Source organism: Pristiophorus japonicus, chromosome 13 (assembly GCF_044704955.1).
Source record: "Pristiophorus japonicus isolate sPriJap1 chromosome 13, sPriJap1.hap1, whole genome shotgun sequence".
Lineage (NCBI taxonomy): Eukaryota > Metazoa > Chordata > Chondrichthyes > Pristiophoridae > Pristiophorus > Pristiophorus japonicus.
In genome coordinates this window covers 4,443,356-4,463,545 of record NC_091989.1, presented here as the reverse complement: position 1 = coordinate 4,463,545, position 20,190 = coordinate 4,443,356, and positions in this window count along the sequence as shown.

The following is a 20,190-nucleotide window of genomic DNA, read 5'->3' as shown; positions in this document are numbered from 1 at the left end:
AAGTTTCCAATGCCTGGCTCAAAAAGGGAAGGTAATTTGTTCAGAACCTGGGTACATGAGGTCTCATCGACATGTGATAGTGCTCGGATGTCATCCTAGTTCCAGCGGATTTTGCCCAGCCAGCTCCTTCCAAGCAGTGTGGGGCCATCGCCCGGGACAATCCAGAGTGGCAGTTCGTGCACCGTGCCCTCGTAGGTGACCTTGACCATGGCGCTGCCCAGGACAGTGATAAGCTCTTTGGTGTACGTTCTCAGTTTCGTGTGGATGGGGCTCAGGGCTGGTCTGAGTGCCTTGTTGCACCACAGTCTCTCAAACATCTTTTTACTCATGTTCTTATTATGTTCTCATGATGGATTGGCTAGCGCCAGTGTCCAGTTCTATGGCTATGGGTAAGCCATTCAATTTTACATTTAACATTATAGGTGGACATTTCGTCGAAAATGTGTGCACCCCATGTACTTCAGCATCTGCCTCCTCTCTCTGAGGCTCGAAATTGCTTTGATCTACCATGGACCGATCTTCTTCTGCCACGTGGTGGTTAACAGGATTTGCAGCTTGCAGCTCGTCTGCAAGCTCGTTGGAGGTGCCCCATTGTTCCACAGCTCTTGCAAACATACCCTTTGAAGCGGCATGAATAGGCTGAATAGAAGCCTCCACAACGCCAACTAGGTGTGAATTGCCTTGCATTCATTCTTTGCTGGGGACTCTCAGTCATCTGGGTTACCTGAGGCCTGCTGGCAGTTGCAGACTCGTGGGTTCTGCCCTGTACATTTCTGCTCGCAAACACAGTTCCAGTTCATTTATGAACATTGCTAGCACTTGTGTGCTGAGAGATTTGTTTGGTGTTATCACTGGTGGACATAAACGCCTGTGCTATCGCAATGGCCTTACTGAGGGTTGGTGTCTCGACAGTCAAAAGTTTTTGTAGGATGGTCTCGTGGCCAATGCCCAGTACAAAAACGTCTCTGAGCATTTGCTCCAGGTAGTCATCAAACTCACATTGTCCTGCAAGTCGCCTTAGCTCGGCGACGTAGCTCGCCACTTCCTGACCTTCAGATCACTGGCACGTGTAGAACCGATACCTCGCCATCAGCACGCTCTCCCTCAGGTTAAGATGCTCCCGAACCAGTGTACACAGCTCCTCATACGGCTTATCTGTGGGTTTCACCGGAGCCAGAAGATTCTTCATGAGGCTGTAGGTCGGTGCCCCGCAGACTGTGAGGAGGACCGCTCTCCTTTTTGCAGCGCTTCCTTCTCCGTCCAGCTCATTGGCTACAAAGTACTGGTCTAGCCGTTTGACATAGGCTTCCCAGTCCTCACCCTCCGAGAACTTCTCCAGGATGCCCACAGTTTGCTGCATCTTTGCGTTGGATTCGTATACTTGTCGCCAGTTATTGTGTTCCTAACACAGATGAGGCTGCACACAGAGAGGTTAAAGTAACAGTGACCTCAGTCTTTATTAAGACACTCCAGAGTGAGTAACAGGCCTTAGGGGCCAGCTTATATACAGTGCTCCCAAGGGATGTTGGGATCCCTTGGGACTTCAGGGGATGCGCTCCCTGGTGGCGGAACATGGGAGTGCATGCTTTACAGACACACAACAATTTTATTGCTAAATTATTAGTCATTTACGACGGAGCGACATAACGTGGCCTGAACTCACAAAGCACGCACAGAGGCGGAACCGACACAAAACCCGAAACTCGAAAAGAGACGCTGCAGCTTAAAGTAATTGTAAAGTTCATTGAAGAAACTGCGCTTGCATTCACTTAAACCTTCCCGCGGCTGGGGTTGGTGAATGGGCTGTTACTTCAGCCCTTCGATCGGCTCAGAGAGTCTCATTCACCCTGACACTCGCTGCACCATAAGCTAATTAGAAAACCAGAAAAGAAAGACTTGCACTTATATAGCGCCTTTCATGACCACTGGACATCTCAAAGCGCTTTACAGCCAATGAAGTACTTTTGGAGTGTAGTCACTGTTGTAATGTGGGAAACGCGGCAGCCAATTTGCGCACAGCAAGCTCCCACAAACAGCAATGTGATAATGACCAAATAATCTGCTTTAGTGATGTTGATTGAGGGATAAATATTGGCCCCAGGACACCGGGGAGAACTCCCCTGCTCTTCTTCGAAATAGTGCCGTGGGATTTTTTACATCCACCTGAGAGAGCAGACGGGGCCTCGGTTTAATGTCTCATCCGAAAACGTCACCTCCGACAGTGCGGCGCTCCCTCAGCACTGCCCCTCCGACAGTGCGGCACTCCCTCAGCACTGCCCCTCCGACAGTGCAGCACTCCCTCAGCACTGCCCCTCCGACAGTGCAGCACTCCCTCAGTACTGCCCCTCCAACAGTGCAGCACTCCCTCAGTACTGCCCCTCCGACAGTGCAGCACTCCCTCAGTACTGCCCCTCCAACAGTGCAGCACTCCCTCAGCACTGCCCCTCCAACAGTGCAGCACTCCCTCAGTACTGCCCCTCCGACAGTGCAGCACTCCCTCAGTACTGCCCCTCCAACAGTGCAGCACTCCCTCAGCACTGCCCCTCCAACAGTGCAGCACTCCCTCAGTACTGCCCCTCCGACAGTGCAGCACTCCCTCAGCACTGAACTTGGAGTGTCAGCCTAGATTTTTGTGCTCAAGTCTCTGGAGTGGGACATAAACCCACAACCTTCTGACTCAGAGACGAGGGCGATGCCCACTGAGCCACGGCTGACACTAATGATGGACCAGGCAGTCTGGTACACTTTGGCACCTGGAGGGGCAGATCTGTTATTCGGGACTGGAGTCCAAGTATCACTGGAAACCACCGCCCTTTCAGGCAGGGTGGTCCTGGCTGGGCAGCGGCAGGAAACTTGTCAGCTTGTAAACTGTGTGTGTTCAGCTGGTACCTAACACACATATGCACACTTGCGTATCCCTACACCTCGACTCTTGCAAATTTGCACATAAGTAGTCTGTGCCTACGGGGAATTACACAGAGTATACGGCACAACTACAGGCCATGTGGCCCAACCAGTCCGTGCCATCGTTTATGCTCCATGTCGGACTGCTTTCTTGTTCTCTTTCATTCTGGTGCTTTAAACGTCAGATTACACACACACTCAGATGCAGTAATGCAGGATCAGGTCTTTATTGAAACTTCATACGGATATAACGTCGAGAATCCGGAAGCCTCGGGACCGAGGCTGTTCCAGATTCTGTGTATTCCGGACTTAGGAATGTCTTTCCGATGTCCCGAGTCCGGAAACACCTGGGCCGAGGGACATAGGTAGGGGAGGGGAGGGCGGGGGGGTCGGGCGGCCGAGCGACGGCGTGAGTGGGGGTGGGGTCGGCCCGAGGCCGGGGTCCGGATTCCGGAGCAGTACGGATTCCGGAAGTCCGGATCCTCGACGCTGTATCATATTGCTGTTTGTGGGAGCTTGCTGTGCGCAAATTGGCTGCCGCGTTTCCCACGTTACAACACTGACTACACTTTTATAAAAGTACTGAATTGGCTGTAAACGCTTTGGAATGCCGGGTGATCATGAAGGCGCAATATAAATGCAAGTCTTTCTCTCTATTAACAACAACAACTTGTATTTATATAGCGCCTTTAACATAGCAAAACGTCCCAAGGTGATTCACAGGAGCCTTATCAAATAAACAATATGTCGGGATATTGAGATCAGCCCTGCTCAGATATCAAATTACTGCATCCTTGGGCCAGGGATTATTGCAGGAGAACGCTGGAACCATTCCACACATGCAAATATACATCCCGTTCTCTGAAAACAATTGGACTGCAATTTGTGGACACGATAAAATACATAGCACACTCGGTACTCAAAGTACAAAGCAGTTCGCTGAGTAAATTACGCCATAAACCACAGGGGCAAAGCTCAAGTATGAACAAGATTAGATTACAAGCTTCAAATCCTTCTGCAGTGTGTTTCATTATCCACAGCGAGTGTTTTAATCGTGTGTATTCCCATTTTCATCAGTTTTTACAGACACTTCTGTCAGTATAGCTGCCAGCTCTCAGTGCTCCCCATGATATTAGCACAACCCCCAACCCCCACACCACAATCAAAATATGATTCATCCTTTCAAGTTTCACGAAAAAAGCATCTGGGACTGGTTACTAAGAAACGTTGTGTCCAATACGTATTACAGAGAAAATTAGCAGAGATCCGCAAAACGTTTGCAGAGTTTGAGTGGTTTAAGAGTATTATCTCGATCACTCAGTGTGATAACAATCTAAAAATCACTCATTTAGAATTTATTTAATAATATATTAAGACATAACCCACAAATAACTGTCAGTATGTGGTTCAGTGGGCAGCATACATGCCTCTGAGCCAGAAGGTTCTTGGTTCAAATCCCACTCCAGAGACTTCAGTACAAAATTCTAGGCTGACACTCAAGTCCAGTGCTGAGGGAGCGCCGCACTGTCGGAGGAGCAGTACCGAGGGAGCGCTGCACTGTCGGAGGGCCAGTACGGAGGGAGCGCCGCACAGTCGGAGGGACATTACTGAGGGAGTGCTCCACTGTCGGAGGGGCAGTACTGAGGGAGTGCTGCACTGTCGGAGGGACAGTACTGAGGGAGTGCTGCACTGTCGGAGGGGCAGTACTGAGGGAGTGCTGCACTGTCGGAGCGGCAGTACTGAGGGAGTGCTGCACTGTCGGAGGGGCAGTGCTGAGGGAGCGCCGCACTGTCGGAGGAGCAGTACCGAGGGAGCGCTGCACTGTCGGAGGGCCAGTACGGAGGGAGCGCCGCACAGTCGGAGGGACATTACTGAGGGAGTGCTCCACTGTCGGAGGGGCAGTACTGAGGGAGTGCTGCACTGTCGGAGGGGCAGTACTGAGGGAGTGCTGCACTGTCGGAGCGGCAGTACTGAGGGAGTGCTGCACTGTCGGAGGGGCAGTACTGAGGGAGTGCTGCACTGTCGGAGGGGCAGTACTGAGGGAGTGCTCCACTGTCGGAGGGGCAGTACTGAGGGAGTGCTGCACTGTCGGAGGGACAGTACTGAGGGAGTGCTGCACTGTCGGAGGGGCAGTACTGAGGGAGTGCTGCACTGTCGGAGCGGCAGTACTGAGGGAGTGCTGCACTGTCGGAGGGTCAGTACTGAGGGAGTGCTGCACTGTTGGAGGGGCAGTACTGAGGGAGTGCTGCACTGTCAGAGGGACAGTAGTGAGGGAGTGCTGCACTGTTGGAGGGGCAGTACTGAGGGAGTGCTGCACTGTCGGAGGGACAGTACTGAGGGAGTGCCGCACTGTCGGAGGGGCAGTACTGAGGGAGTGCCGCACTGTCGGAGGGGCAGTACTGAGGGAGTGCCGCACTGTCGGAGGGGCAGTACTGAGGGAGCGCCGCACTGTCGGAGGTGCCGTCTTTTGGATGAGACGTTAAACCGACGGCCCATCTGCTCTCTCAGGTGGATGTAAAATATCCCATGACACTATTTTGAAGAAGAGCAGGGGAGTTATCCCCGGTGTCCTGGGGCCAATATTTATCCCTCAATCAACATCACTAAAACAGATTATCTGGTCATTATCACATTGCTGTTTGTGGGAGCTTGCTGTGTACAAATTGGCTGCCGCGTTTCCCACAATACAACAGTGACTGCACTTCAAAAGTATTTCATTGGCTGTAAAGCGCTTTGAGACGTCCGGTGGTCGTGAAAGGCGCTATATAAATGCAAGTCTTTCTTTTCTTTTTTCTTTTGAGATACAGAAAAAGTACAGAGGAGATTTACGAGAATGGTTCCAGGGATGAGGGACTTCAGTTATGCGGATAGACTGGAGAAGCTGGGGTTGTTCTCCTTGGAGCAGAGAAGGTTGAGAGGAGATTTGATCGAGGTGTTCACAATCATGAGGGGTCTGGACAGAGTAGATCGAGAGAAACTGTTCCCATTGGTGGAAGGGTCGGGAACCAGAGGACACAGATTTAAGGCGATTGGCAGAAGAACCAAAAGCGCCCTGAGAGAGGCTTCCCCGGAAAGAAAGAAATCGTCCAAAAAAGCACCCCAAAACATTCCTTGCTCACCCCACATAAACATAAATCAGCGAAAAGAGATAAAAGAAAACCAATCACACTTACAAACATTCCTTCCCTCCCCACCGTCGGGACAGCTCGAACAGGCTGCTTTCCCAGGCCGCCCCACTAGGGGGCGCTACAGGGCCAGCGCCAAACAAACATCAAAGCGCGGTCGATACCGGGGGCGTTGCACACCGGCTGGGCGCCTCCGGGCGGTATTGGTCAGCGCCCCCGGGCGGTACCCACACACTGAATGTGCCAAGCAGCACAAATGCCGGCGCTCGCGGCTCCGAATCCCTTTAGCGCCCCGTGTTACCACCCATTCCAGGGGCGCTAAGCGACTGAATCTCGAGCCCATTATCTATGATCTAATGTTGATTGTGGTCTTAAGATGTCTGCACTCCTCTAATTCTGCCCTCTCGTGCATCCCTGAGTATAATTGCTCAACCATCGGTGGCCGTGCCTTCTGTTGCCTGGGCCCCAAGCTCTGGAACTCTCTCCCTAAACCTCTCCGCCTCTCTACCTCTCTCTCCCCCTTCAAGACGCTCCTTAAAACCTCCCTCTTTGATCGAGCTCTTGGTCACCTGCCCTAATTTATTCTTAACTGGCTTGGTGTCAAATGAATTTTTTTGTCTTATAACGCTCCTGGAACATTTCACTACTTTAAAGGTGCCATACAAATACAAGTTGTTGTTAATACTGTCATTCCTTGAGTTAAAGGAGAAGACACTTGCTCCTTCAGGTCTCTTTCCCCCCCCCCAAGCCCCCAAACCGTCATCCACCACTGCAACGCAGATCCCCATATGACGTGAGATGGGGAGAAGTTGGATAATTCCAAGTAAAGTGGAGCAGCTTTAATACAGAAAGCAAGTCCATTGGCCTTACCTTCCAGTTCAACACTGCCCAGTTTACCAATAATGAATTTATAATGTGGGCCGTTTCATTTACCGCACATCATTCCAAAACTGAAAATTCATGGCACTGCAGCAACTCGCCAAGGCTTCTTCGGCAGCACCTCCCAAACCCGCGACCTCTACCACCTAGAAGGACAAGGGCAGCAGGCGCATGGGAACACCACCACCTCCACGTTCCACTGTTAATGTACGCCCCTGTGAATACGCTCACAGGTTTGTTGAGCTGTTGAGTTGTGAGTGGCTTAGCCAGTCATGTGATGTTCACAAGACTCAATAAAACCCCAGCCAGTTGGTTTCGGGGGATCCCCGATGGGGCAGGTGGTTGTGAGCCTGGTGGATGAACTGGTAATGTGTAGTGTGATTGTTAAACCTTTTGCAAATAAACCAAGTAGTTCTTAATAGCAATGTGTTGCTATGAATTCTTAAGCACAGAACCCATGAAACAAATACATGACACCCTCCAAGTCACACACCATCCTGACTGGGAAATATATCGGCCGTTCCTTCATCGTCGCTGGGTCAAAATCCTGGAACTCCCTCCCTAACAGCACTGTGGGAGCACCTTCACCACATGGTTCAAGAAGGCGGCTCACCACCACCTTCTCAAGGGGCAATTAGGGATGGGCAATAAATGCCGGCCTTACCAGCGACGCCCACATCCCTTGAAGGAATTTTTTTAAATGAACATACTTGTCTATTTATGAACCCATTGCTTTTGACTGAGGATAATTATAAAACAGGTAAATAAATTTGAAACTCTTGATTGGAGAGGCAATAAAAGTGTTGTATGTTTCCCAATCGAATACCTGGGCTGGGTGGTGCAGTGGGTCAGTCAATGGCCTTTCATCTCTGGTGGGATACTAACTGTAGGTGCCCCATGTGAAATACATCTCCGAAGCCTCAACACGGGTCTTTCTGGGCATTGCCCCATAGCAAAACAATTACCCTTAATCTGGCACTGATTAATGAGCAACGATCTCACCCAGGCAGCCCAAGGGATAGCTGGTGTGGGATATGGTGAGAATCCTTCTGAGACTGGGCCTCGGCACTCGGGGCTAGAATAGAGGGAGTGTTACTCTGCATCTAACTATGCTTTTCCTGACGAGGGAACGGCTTGTTGACACCGGTGGAGGGGGGGGGAAGGGGGTTCATTTTCACTTTAGGCGTGGACAGAAAACCCAGCTCGGCCCCTCGTTATACACCCCACCCAATTCTGCAATGGAGAGCTTCAGTGGGTGGCCAATCCACAACAGAGGATTTCCTTCCAGCGCTGAGTGTGAGAATGAAGCCTTGCGTGTTTTAAATGGGAACGTGTTTCACTTCCCAGCGGAAACAAAGTAATTTTTGCCTTTAATTACACGGGATATACAACACAGAAACAGGCCATTGGGCCCAACCAGTCCATGCCGGCGTTTATGCTCCACTCGAGCCTCCTCCCGTCTTTCCCCATCTAAATCTATCAGCATAACCCTCTATTCCCTTCTCCCCCATTGGCTTGTCCAGCCTCCCCTTAAATATATCGATACTATTCGCCTCAACCCCTCCCTGTGGCAGCGAGTTCCACATTCTCACCACTCTCTGGGTAAAGAGGTTTCTCCTGAGTTCCCCATTGGATTTCTGGGTGACGATCTTATATTGATGGCGTCTAGTTATACTCTTCCCCACAAGTGGTAACACTCCCTCTGTATCCACTCTACCAAAACCTTTCATGATTTTAAAGACCTCTATTAGGTCACCCCTCAGCTTTTTTTCAAGCAAAAGGAGACCCAGCCTGTTCATCCTTTCCTGATATGTATACGCTCACATTTCTGATATCATCCTTGTAAATCTTCTCTGCACCCTCTCCAGTACCCCCAATTGAGCACTTGCTAAATCAACCTAAGACTATGGACGATTACTCACCCTCTGTTGGCTAGATTGTGGTGGCCTTGCGGGTTGAGGTGGGCGTTTCTCGGGGTTAGTTGCCCCATTACTGGAGATAGGCTCCAGGCTCTCACTGGGCGTGTTACCGTTAGTCTTCAGGCTGAGATTGTTGGAGGTGCTAGGAATACCAAGCTGCACTGTCTTCACACCAGGCTGCACGCAGATGGTCTCTGGCAGGATTGAAACACATTCCATTTGTTCCGCCCCGGGTCTGGAGTCGCTGTCAGGAAGCTCCGTTGTAGCATTGTCCCCGCCGTCTCCAAAGCAGTGGAATAAGCCGGGACAGGGGAAAGGATGCATTCTGCCGCGGTATGTAACACAGAGCTCCTCAGCGTTGTGCGGGCATCTTTCAGACAGGAGCTCGTTTTGTCTCATTACATCCATCTACTGCGGAGAGTAAATACCAGGCCTTAAAGAAACTCGTCTGTTATTACACAAAAAGGTCTTCCCCTGCCCAGACTGTGGGTGTCAGGTGTAAGGCTGCTGGCTCTGGGAACCAACAGAACAAGCTTCATATTACTGATATGAATGAACACGATAGTCTGAAGTGTAGTCCGATCTGTCAAAGCCATTAAAGTTTACAATACCAGCTCAGTGATATTAGCCCTGAAAAACCCAGTTCTAGGATTACAGACTTTAAATATTTAATTTCTAAAATAAAGAAAACATTTATCTATCATTCACACAGATCTGAAAGTTACTTTCAAGTCCCTGCAGCTCATTTATATTTAATGGTGATAATGACCAGCTGAGGAATGCAATGTGTTGGCAGAGAAAGACATGCAACACAACACCATATTTTGTCCCACTTCATTTACCTCTCTCTCTATCCAACTGTACAACATACATATACATATGAATAATTATATCCCATCCTAATAGGAAGTATTTTAGAATTGAATCTCAGTCCATCCAGTCCTCTTGCAAATATTTTAAAATTAATTCATGGGATGTGGGCGTCGCTGGCAAGGCCGGCATTTATTGCCCATCCCTAATTGCTCTCGAGAAGCTGGTATCTAGAGTTCAGCACACAGTTTTTGTCTCCCTCATTTCAGGAGGAATATACTTACTTTTCAGGCAGTTCAGAGAAGGTTCACTCGGTTGATTCCTGAGATGAGGGGGTTGTCTTATGATGAAAGGTTGAGCAGGTTGGGCCTGTACTCATTGGAGTTTAGAAGAATGAGAGGTGATCTTATTGAAACACATAAGATTCTGAGGGGGCTTGACAGGATAGATGCTGAGAGGATGTTTCCCCTCATGGGGGAATCTAGAACTAGGGGGCAGAGTTTCAGAATAAGGGGTCGCCCGTTTAAGACTGAGATGAGGAGGAATTTCTTCTCTCGGGGGTCGTGAATCTTTGGAATTCTCTGCCCCAGGGAGCTGTGGAGGCTGGGTCATTGAATGTATTCAAGGCTGAGATAGACTGATTTTTGAACTTAAGGGAACAGGCAGTGAAGTGGAGTTGAAGCCAAGCTCAGATCAGCCATAATCTTATTGAATGGCGGAGCAGGCTTGAGGGACCGAATGGCCGACTCCTGCTCCTATTTCTGATGTTCCTATGTGAGCCGCCATCTTGAACCACTGCAGACCGTGAAGTGTGCTGCTTTTGTAATGGTTTGTTACTGAGTGTCTCGCTGGGCCATTTCAGCCACATTGCTGTGGGTCTGGAGTCACATATCGGCCAGACCAGGTAAGGGCAGCAGATTTCCTTCCCTGAAGAGCATTAGTGAACCCGATGGGTTTTTACAATAATCCGGTAGTTGGCCACCATTACTGATACTGGCTTTTTATTCCAGATTTATTTAATTAACTGAATTTAAATTCCCCAGCTGCCGTGGTGGGATTTGAACTCATGTCTCTGGATCATGAGGCTTCTGGATTACTGGTCCTGCAATATAGCCACTATGGTACCGTTCCCCAGAACCTAGACTACTAGCTATTGCTGGGGTGATCTGTAATTATTTCTCTGTCTCTCTCTCTCTCGCTCTTGCCTGTTGTGAGGTTAGGGTACGCCTGGCTGCCTCGAGTACCAACAGTGTTAAATTGTCACATTACTATTATTTCAAAATGTCTTAATTGAAAATATCTAGGAAACGACATTGTGAGATACACCCCCGTTAAAACAAGAGAGCAATATTACACAAATGCTTTATGTGTTGACACACTTGTCTCCCAAGTTAATATTCAAAGCGTAAACTTTTCGAGGACTTTGCAACTTTCATAAAATCAAAGAATCATAGAACCATCTACAATCAGAGAATGGTTACAGCACAGGAGGCCATTCGGCCCGTCGAGCCCGTGCCGGCTCTCTGCAAGAGCACCTCAGCCAGTCCCACTCCCCCGCCCTTTCCCCGTAGCCCTGCACATTCTTTTTCCTCAGGTACTTATCCAACTCCCTTTTGAAAGCCACGATTGAGTCTGCCTCCACCACCCTCTCAGGCAGTGCATTCCAGATCCTAAGCACTCGCTGCGTAAAAACGTTTTCCCTCATATCGCCTTTGGTTCTTCTGCCAATCACCTTAAATCTGTGCCCTCTGGTTCCCGACCCTTCCACCAATGGGAACAGTTTCTCTCGATCTACTCTGTCCAGACCCCTCATGATTTTGAACACCTCGATCAAATCTCCTCTCAACCTTCTCTGCTCCAAGGAGAACAACCCCAGCTTCTCCAGTCCATCCACGTAACTGAAGTCCCTCATCCCTGGAACAAGTCTCGTAAATCTTTTCTGCTCCCTCTCTAAGGCCTTCACATCCTTCCTAAAGTGTGGTGCTCAGAATTGGACACAATAATCCAGTTGAGGCTGAGCCAGTGTTTTATAAAGGTTCATCATAACTTCCTTGCTTTTGTACTCTGTGCCTCTATTTATGAAGCCCAGGATCCCGTAAGCTTTTTTAACCGCTTTCTCAACCTGCCCTGTCACCTTTGATGATTTGTGCACCTATACTCCCAGGTCCCTCTGTTCATGCACCCCCTATAGAATTGTACCCTTCTGTTTATATTGTCTCTCCTCATTCTTCCTCCCAAAATGCATCACTTCACACCTTTCTGCGTTAAGTTTTATCCACCGGCCTGTCTATGTCTTCCTTTATGCTGGGATGACAGTTCTACTTTTTTTATGTGTCAATGGATCGAGCTTCAAGGTTTGATTAAGGATGTAGAGTAATCATGTAACATCCGAAGGAAATTAGCAGCGACTGTATTTTTCTCTCACATCGTGATCACATTAAAAGAGCATCGAGGCCTCTCTGAGGAGCGCACACTAATTATTATTCTCTTGACTGTAGATTTGCATCATAAAAGATACTTCCCAGTGTTCCAGAGGCTCATTAAAGTCAGACCAGCCACAGCGGAGCACTGTCACATGTGGTACGCTTCCTCAAAAGCTGCACAGCCTTTTAAAAAATTCAGTCACGGGATGTGGGCGTCGCTGGCAAGGCTGGCATTTATTGCCCATCCCTAATTGCCCCTTGAGAAGGAGGTGGTGAGCCGCCTTCTTGAACCGCTGCAGTCCGTGTGGTGAAGGTGCTCCCACAGTGCTGTTAGGGAGGGAGTTCCAGGATTGTGACCCAGCGACGATGAAGGAACGGCCGATATATTTCCCAGTCAGGATGGTGTGTAACTGGGAGGGGAACGTGGAGGTGGTGGTGTTCCCATGCACCTGCTGCCCTTGTCCTTCTAGGTGGTAGAGGACGCGGGTTTGGGAGGTGCTGCCGAAGAAGCCTTGGCGAGTTGCTGCAGTGCATCTTGTAGATGGTACACACTGCAGCCACGGTGTGCCTGGTGTAGTGGCCAACCAAACAACAACAGCAACTTATATTTATGTAGCGCCTTTAATGTAGCAAAATGTCCCAAGGCACTTCACAGGAGCGTTATCAAACAAAGTTTGACATCGAGCCAGATAAGGAGATATTAGGGCAGATGATCAAAAGCTTGGTCAAAGAGGGAGGTTTTAATGCAGTACAAACCAGAGGTAGAATCTGGGGCCTTCATTGGTCCCCAGTTAAGCAATACCTCGATTTTAAAATTCACATCCTTGTTTTCAAATCCCTCCATGACCTCGCCCCTCCCTATCTCTGTAATCTCCTGCAGATCTCTAATCCCCCAGACCTCTGCGTTCCATCTATTCTGCTCTCTTAAGCATCTCTGATTATAATCGCTCCACCAATGGTGGCCGTGCCTTCAGCTGCCAAGGCCCCAAGCTCTGGAACTCCTTCCCTAAACCTCTCCACCTCTCTACCTCTCTTTCCTCCTTAAAGACGCGCCTTAAAACCTATCTCTACCTGCCCTAATTTCTCCTTATGTGGCTCAGTGTCAAAACAATTTTTATAATATTCCTATAGAAACATAGACATAGAAAATAGATGCAGGAGTAGGCCATTCGGCCCTTCGAGCCTGCACCACCATTCAATATGATCATGGCTGATCATTCCCTCCGTACCCCTTTCCTGCTTTCTCTCCATACCCCTCGATCCCTTTAGCCATCAAGGCCATATCTAACTCCCTCTTGAATATATCCAATGAACTGGCCTCAACAACTCTCTGCGGCAGGGAATTCCACAGGTTAACAACTCTGAGTGAAGAAGTTTCTCCTCATCTCAGTCCTAAATGGCTTACCCCTTATCCTTAGACTGTGTCTCCTGGTTCTGGACTTCCCAAACATCGGGAACATTCTTCTTGCATCTAACCTGACCCGTCCCGTCAGAATTTTATATGTTTCTATGAGATCCCCTCTCAGCCTTCTAAACTCCAGTGTATAAAGGCCCAGTTGATCCAGTCTCTCCTCATATGTCAGTCCTGCCATCCCGGGAATCAGTCTGGTGAACCTTCGCTGCACTCCCTCAATAGCAAGAACGTCCTTTCACAGATTAGGAAACCAAAACTGAACACAATACTCAAGGTGTGGTCTCACCAAGGCCCTGTACTCCCTGCTTCTATACTCAAATCCTCTAGCTATGAAGGCCAACATACCACTTGCCTTCTTCACCGCCTGCTGTACCTGTATGCCAACTTTCAATGACTGATGTACCATGACACCCAGGTCTCGTTGCACCTCCCCTTTTCCTAATTTGCCACCATTCAGATAATATTCTGCCTTCGTGTTTTTGCCCCCAAAGTGGATAACCTCACATTTATCCACATTATACTGCATCTGCCATGCGTTTGCCCACTCACCTAACCTGTCCAAGTCACCCTGCAGCCTCTTAGCGTCCCCCTCACAGCTCACACCGCCACCCAGCTTAGTGTCATCTGCAAACTTGGAGATATTACACTCAATTCGTTCATCTAAATGATTGATGTATATTGTAAAGAGCTGGGGTCCCAGCACTGAGCCCTGCGGCACTCCACTAGTCACTGGCTCCCATTCCGAAAAGGACCCGTTTATCCCGACTCTCTGCTTCCTGTCTGCGAACTAGTTCTCTCTCCGTGTCAGTACATTACCCCCAATACCATGTGCTTTAATTTTGCACACCAATCTCTTGTGTGGAACCTTGTCAAAAGCCTTTTGAAAGTCCAAATACACCACATCCACTGGTTCTCCCTTGTCCACTCTGCTAGTTACATCCTCAAAAAATTCCAGAAGATTTGTCAAGAATGATTTCCCTTTCATCAATCCATGCTGACTTGGACCGATCCTGTCACTGCTTTCCAAATGCGCTGCTATTACATCTTTAATAATTGATTCCAACATTTCCCCCACTACTGAAGGCAGGCTAACCGATCTATGAAGCACCTTGAGACGTTTTACTACATTAAAGGTGCTATATAAATGCAAGTTGTTGTTGAGTGAAACTTTCTTTTGTCTGGAGTGTGGAAAACAATAAAAAATATTGATATATACATTTTTTTCTAAACCGAGATCAGGAGGCATTGCCGACAGCCTCTGCCAGTTACATATATCGATCTATGATTTTATGAATAAAAACAGAAAATGCTGGAAATCTCAGCTGGTCAGGCAGCAACTGTGGAGAGAGAAACAGAGTTAATGTTTCGGATCTGTGACCCTTCGTCAGAGCTGGGGAGTGTTCGGAAAAGAACAGATTCTTAACAAGCACTGAGAGGGGGAGGGGAAGAAAGAACAAAAGGGAAGGTCTGTGATAGGGTGGAAGACAGGAGAGATTAGAGAGACAAAAGGGAGGATGGGCCGAACTGAAATGGTAATGGCCGGAGTTAGAGAAACATTAGTCGCGATAGGATGTGAATTGCAGGATAATGACCAGCTGCCATTAGAGACACAGAGAAAAATAGAAAGAAACAGGCTCCGAGGGGTGGGGGGGGGGAGTGAATAGTTGGCCAAAGATGGCCAGAGGTTATGGTCTGAAATTGTTGAACTTGATGTTGGGTCCAGAAGGCTGTAAAGTGCCTAATCGAAAGATGAGGTGCTGTTCCTCGAGTTTACGTTGAGCTTCATTGGAACAGTGTAGGAGGCCGAGGACGGAGAGGTCAGAGTGGGAGTGGGGCGGGGAATTAAAGTGACAGGCGACCGGAAGCTCAGGGTCACACTTACAGACTGAACGGAGGTATTCCACAAAGTGGTCACCCAATCTACGCTTGGTCTCCCCAATGTAGAGGAGACCACACCGTGAGCAGCCAATACAGAATACTTCCAGCATTTTCTGTTTTTATTCCAGATTCCAGCACCCGCAGTATTTTGCCTTATGATTCTACGATCTTGTTTTGCTTCAGAGGTTGGATTTCAGAGGCTGCACATAATCCAACGTGTGAAGTGCTTTGAGAGTGTGGTAAAATAAGGTTTCAATGCTAGTATTTACACCTGTGTATCAGATGCGGTGAAGATGTGATTGTAACACTGCAGGAAACCAGTGAAGCTGAAAGGGCGCCTTGCCTTGTTTAACGGCCGCACTAACTATTCTTATACAATCAGTTGCTTGCCAATGGCGGGTCAATTGCATTTAGTCCAAATGAAGCAACAGTGTTCAGAGAAGGTTCACTCGGTTGATTCCGGAGATGAGGGGGTTGACTTATGAGGAAAGGCTGAGTAGGTTGGGCCTCTACTCATTGGATTTCAGAAGAGAGGTGATCTTATCGAAACATATAAGATTATGAGGGGGCTTGACAAGGTGGATGCAGAGAGGATGTTTCCACTGATGGGGGAGACTAGAACTAGGGGGCATAATCTTAGAATAAGGGGCTGCCCATTTAAAACTGAGATGAGGAGAAATGTCTTCTCTCAGATGGTTGTAAATCTGTGGAATTCGCTGCCTCAGAGAGCTGTGGAAGCTGGGACATTGAATAAATTTAAGACAGAAATAGACATTTTCTTAAACGATAAGGGAATAAGGGGTTATGGGGAGCGGGCAGGGAAGTGGAACTGAGTCCGTGATCAGATCAGCCATGATCGTATTGAATGGCGGAGCAGGCCGTATGGCCTACATCTGCTCCTTTTTCTTATGTTCTTATGTGAACTTGGACTGATTGAACGCAAGGCTCCTGTCAATGGATTGGTATAATAACATCAAAGGATGCTTGGCTCAACCAGAATGATGGAGCAGCAGCCTGCATAGTTCGATCATTAACCAGACAATGTAATTCCTTAATCCATAACAATCCACTCCTTCCAGCAGTGCCCCGATTTTAACTCTGGGCGGATTCCCCGCTCAGGCCTGAGTTAAAATTACAGTCGGGTCTCACTGATGTCATTGGGCCACACCATGCCCGTGTAAAGAAGGACCCTGTTGGCTCCGGGTGTCTGTCCTTGCTGCCCGCTCAGGGGAGCAGGTTAAAATCGCAGATGTTGCGATCGTGGCGGCTTTCGGACAGGTAAGAGCCCGGGGCGATTTTAACCGCCCGCCCGCCAGGTTTCTGCTGAGTGAGTCGGGTTAAAATCATACCCACATACCCTGGTCAATCGCTCAACCATCGGTGGCCATGCCTTCTGTTGCCTGGGCCCCAAGCTCTGGAACTCCCCCCCCTAACCTCTCCGCCTCTACCTCTCTTTCCTCCTTCAAGACTCTCCTTAAAACCTCCCTCTTTGACCAAGCTTTTGGTCACCTGCCCTAGTTTCTCCTTATGTGGCTCGGTGTCAAATTTTCTGTCTCATAATACTCCTGTGAAGCACCTTGGGACGTTTCACTACGTTAAAGGCGCTATATAAATACAAGTTGTTGTTGTTGTTAGAAGTTTCAAAGGCGGTTAAAGTATCCGAGAAGCCATCTGCACCTTCACCTCTAGGCCTGACGTCTGAATGGTGTCATATGCACCTCTAGCAACACAAAGTGACAACCTTCATCTTAACACGCTGACAGCTCACAAAGTAAAGGGCGAGTGATCCCCCTCCCCTGCAGAGTACTGCAATGGTGCAACCTCCTAAAGAGACAATGGATGAGCCTCAGTTGTTCGAGTCTGATCCTGTTCACACATCGGTGGCTGCACATGTCGCATTGAAAGACGGGCGGGGTTTATTTGATAAAGTTAAAGCGAAAAAACATAAGCGAGCAAAATTCCTCCTCCACCACCCCCCCCCCACCAACAGTGCTGAGTGTCAGAGGCCCATCATAGGCTGGATTTCCAGCAGACATCAGGATCGCTCGGCCTCTGCTCAGAACCCCAGCCCATCCCCAGTTTGTGCCCAGACCCCAAGCGGGCAGAGAGTCATCCGTCCCAAACATGGAGAAGCAAGTCTGAGCAAATAAGGGATCGGGAAAACTCGTGTTGTGCATTTTGCAAAGCCTGACGCTCCGACAGTCAGTAAATCGCAAGTCTGACAGATAAGGCTGTGAATGTAAGCAAGACTATTTCCGGTAAAATCAACTTTCGAGGGTTGATGAGGTGATAGAATTGCATCTGACACCTTCTTGGAAAGCTCAGCAGTTTAATTAACTATCCGGTTTCCTTTCGTAACGCAAAGGTGTTTAAAGGTTCCTTTATAGTAACTTGATTTTAATATAAGGGAGTCTGCCGTTACTATATATTGAGGTTTGAGTTGACGTTTGCAACCTAGAAGCCAATTTGCACCGAAACAAATAAGGTCAGTTCGATGAAAGGGGTTTTAATGTTGCAGGCTGGTTTCAGACAGCGGTGTTACATCGACCTCCCAATATCGCACTGTTCTGTTACATCTCCACGCGGTGCAGAGCTCCATCAAGGAGCCAGACAGAGTCCAACTGATAACGCTGGTGGTAGCTCATAAAATGGATGAAAAAAAGAATGGGTCACTGGTTCCGCTACAACAAGATGAGTTTTACATTGCTAACTGCAGCTTTAAAATTCTCATCCTTGTTTACAAATCCCCCCTAGGGCCTCGCCCCTCCCTATCTCTGCAATCTCCTCCAACCCCACAACCTCCCGAGATGTCTGCGCTCTTCTTATTCTGCCCTCCTGAGCATCCCTGATTATAATCACTCGGTGGCCGTGCCTTCTGTTGCCTGGGCCCCAAGCTCTGGAACTCCCTCCCTAAACCTCTCCGCCTCTCTACCTCTCTTTCCTCCTTCAACATGCTCCTTAATACCTGCCTCTTTGACCAAGCTTTTGGTCACCTGCCCTAATTTCTCCTTATGTGGCTCGGTGTCAAATTTTGTTTGATAATCACTCCTGTGACGAGCTAGTAGGCACGTTTTTAAAGTTTTTATGTATTGAAAAATATTTAATTTACTTAGAAACTGACTAGTGTACACCAATAAAACTATTGAATGGTTCAGTAGTTTTTTATAAGTCATTTTCAGCCATTTAAAATCCTGTTACTCACAAGTGTTTTCCACGTGGAGAGAGGTCCTGTGGGAGGGAGGAAGGAGGGCAGTACGAGTATGTTTGAGTGTGTGTGTATGTATTGGCACGTGTGGCGGACCCTGGTCGCCAGTTGTCTAGGACCACCTTGTCACTGGACCAAGACCTCGCTCTGTCAAGCCCGTGTGGTGGCTGGTGTGCAACGGCCACCCCACACTAAAAAAGTCCACACACAGGCATCTTCCACCCTTTAAAATGAGCTCATCGGTCACCTGAGAAGTGATTTTTAGTGTGGAAACAAGTCATCCTCGACCCCGAGGGACCGCCTATGATGATGATGAAGAACCTTGGGACGTTTTATTACGTTAAAGGCGCTATATAAACACAAGTTGTTGTTGTTCTTGCAGCTGATAATGAAAGAAACATTATTTTGCCATTAACCTGAGGCGGTTTGTCAGGTGAGGCATGGCCGCAGGCAGAGAGTCGATGTTGGGATTAGCATACAGATGTACCCTACCATCTTTTGTAATTGCTAAAATCTGAGCCACAGTGTTGGATTATAGCCAGTGAAATTATAAGGAGAGGTTAATTGGATTGTCCTGGAGTCTACTGATGTTATACGAATATAGATTGATCTTTATATTGTAGAAATGTTAACCTTTAACCTCAGCCTGTTAAGCGGGGCAGTTTACGTCAATGTAACGGACTGCTGGGTGATTGAGCCCATGCTGACCTGACAGCAATGGTCAGTTTGCGGAGGATGTAATAAGAGGTTTAATTAAAGCCTGCCAATGAATCATTTGATAACAGTGTGGACAAACAGCTGGTTCTACAAAGGACAACATCTGGGTATGCATTATCCTTTTTACTTGTCTTTCTGTAGAGGCAAGACATTGACTAGTATCGAATCAAAGACAGACATAATTAAAGTTTGACTTGGTGGAATAGCAATTCTATGTAACAAGAGTGAAACTATCGATAAAGCAAGAAAGTAAGGGAGTTGTACCTACCTCAGGGAGGGGTTGAGGCGAATTGTATCGATGTATTTAAGGGGAGGCTGGACAACCATATGAGGGAGAAGGGAATAGAGGGTTATGCTGATAGATTTAGATGGGGAAAGACGGGAGGAGGCTCGAGTGGAGCATAAACACCGGCATGGACTGGTTGGGCCGAATGGCCTGTTTCTGGGCCGTATATCCCGTGTAATCCTGTGTACCGGTCTACGGAAAAAGACCAAGGAAAACTAAAGATATTGATAAGGGACAAGCCAATTAAATTCTCCTTATGTGGAGTTGTATTTTAGCAATTATATATTTATGTATTGCATTACTGTGTGGATTGTCACGTGGAGGGAGTAAGAGAATTATATAAAACTGGTTATTTGTCACAAGTACTCAGATTCATAAATGCCCAAGGTACTGAGCTCAGATCTGCAACAGGTTTGAGTCCCTCAACTAAACCAGCCAGGTTATTGTAAGTACCTTTACTGCCTTTTAAATGTATGTTTAAGTACAATTACAGGTGCTTAATAAATCTGTGATACCTGATATTCAATGTTTAAGAACAAGGTCCCACACAAGAGATTAATGTGCAAAGTTAAAGCACATGGGATTGGGGGTAGTGTGCTGACATGGATTGAGAACTGGTTGTCAGACAGG